Below are 2,500 nucleotides of genomic sequence, written 5' to 3' on the forward strand. Positions count from 1 at the left end.
ACAATTACCTTTACCTTTAGAATTGCGTGATATCGTGCGCATACATTTTTAACCGGTATGCTGTCTTATGGTATGGATGTGAGTGCACCATGTGGGGCAGGTAAGAAAAAGTGCCTGTTGAAGTTGTTTAAAAAAGAAAAAGTCTTGTTGTTGTTAGTGCAGTTTCATGCACTCAACAATACTGAATGCCTGTTTAGGTGGTGTACAAGTGAAGTATGGGAGTGATGGATGTAATACATATCGTTACTGTGACAGCTGTGTTGCTTTATCATTTATCAGTATAGGTGTACTTGATAAGAACAACCTATTAACACTCATTCTGTCTGTGTCTTAGCCTCTGTCCGTGTCTTTTTTATCACTCACTCACTCACTCACTCACTCACTCACTCACTCACTCACTCACTCACTCACTCACTCACTCACTCACTCTCTCTGTGATATATGACAATAGCGACAATATGTATACATATGAGGAGCTATTTGAATTGGGTTCGTTGTTGAGTTTATGTCGGTTACTTCTGTCTAATAAAAGATATGACATGTAACTATGTAAGTGGAGAACACAAACTTTTTGCTTTGACCGTTATTTAAAGTAATTGTTTTTTAATTTGAAAATTGTCAACATATCTGTGTAAGTGCGTGTGGTGCGAAGGTTTATTCACTGGAATTAGTTATATTCAAACAGACAGGTTGCAGGTTCGAAGCCAGGTTGCCGTATAAACTTTTGCGAATGGATAAGAATTCACATCCTGGCAATCTGATCACATGATCGGAAGCACATGGATCTTGTCAGTCACAATGCCTCCATGTTGGGAGGAACACGTTGGGATGTGGCAGAAGACAGATGTGAGTTATTTCTTCTATTTATGTTGCTCCTATGCCGAAAGGAGCTACGAGAAAATATATTTGATGTAGTTCATTGCTTATTTGGAAAATGTGTATGTTGAATTTGTCGTACCTTTTATGAGGTGAAAGTTTGCATTGTTTACTCAAGATGTATTTTGTTTCTGTTTTATATGTTTTTAACCTCTCGTTCGCTGCTTTGCACACAACCATTGAAGTTATGTGCTTAATGGACTGCTTAGGGGGCCTATAAACGTACAGTGAACTCTGGTTAAAGTGATTTCAGCTCAGTGTAATTGTTACCACAAGAAACTCTTTCGGACTATATGACCACATCAGTCTGGATGTTTCATGTAAGCCTTTTGAATAAGATACCCGATACTAACTCTAGACAGGTCACATATGAAAAGATTTCATGTATGTATGTATGTGTGATACGATGTAGACATAAGAAGGCGAATGCGTGCTCTTATGTTTATATTATTGTGTGAAGGAGCGGTATTTTTAACTGTCAGAAACATTTATCATGTGTATTCTTGACTGTTACTTGTACAGCCGAACAGTCGGTACTGGCATTTATGTAGTTGTCACCACTGTTCATCGCCCAAACAGTATTACTACTCCAGAATGTGGCCAGAGACCGAAAATCCTTGATAGGAGGATACATGTACGGGTTGCTGTGGACCCTCTGATGGTGTTTTCATGTGAGATGTATGTTGGAAGAGCTGCAGTAATGCAGGTTGTATGTGTAACTGGAGGGTATATCACGTATCGGTTGCATATTTACACATATGTGTCGTATTAATGTGTGTGATGCCTTGGGAGTGAATAATTTTTATTGAAAGATGGAGTACTGCTTCATAGAGGAGTATCAAAATGATGGTAAATGGTTGTCAAAAGTGGTACACAGACGAGATGCACCCGTGTGTGAGGTTTCATTGGGTTCGGTCCCATACCGTAGGAAATATAACGTTTTTATTGTCTCGTTTCGTGTGAAAAAAGACGGTTTTTCCTCTTTTCCAAGCCATAACTCCAGATATAATGGGTCTATCGCGAAGCTGATTATATCTGAGGAAAATACAAAGTATAACGAAGATACATGCAAAATTTCGTGAGAATCGGCCGAATAGGTTTAGAAATATTAACTTTTTAGAACGCGAGGGTCGGCCGCGTGACAGGCTAACTATCCAACGTATTGGCGGGGTTGGCAGATATTGTGAAGGAGGCCAGTCCCGCCTGCAGTGCAACGGCTCGTGTTGTACGGCAGCTCTCGGTGGGACTGGCGCGGTGCGCCGGGTGTCGGTAATCCGGAATGCGGGCGGGTTTCTCCTCGGGGATACTACGACGCATGAACGCTGCTCGTGTGGTTAGATATTTGCGCGTGATCTCGGTTCAGTTGCAGGTGCCTCGCCCTTGACTCTCCGTGTATCGTGCGCTGCTCCTCGGTAGTACGGTGGGTCTCGATCCTCGTCTCCGTGGCAAATCATCTGACACGCAGCAACGTTCGCAAGACCCCCTTCGCTTACTGGCGACCAGTGCTCCCATGACGAAAGGGAACGGTCGGCACACGTCGCTCTCGTTTCCCGGGGTGGCCCTGCCTTATCGTTAGGAAGGGACGTCCTCGTCGCAGGGAGTCAGAAAACGGCTCGTGGTAGAC

Source organism: Haliotis asinina, chromosome 6, assembly GCF_037392515.1.
Source record: "Haliotis asinina isolate JCU_RB_2024 chromosome 6, JCU_Hal_asi_v2, whole genome shotgun sequence".
Lineage (NCBI taxonomy): Eukaryota > Metazoa > Mollusca > Gastropoda > Lepetellida > Haliotidae > Haliotis > Haliotis asinina.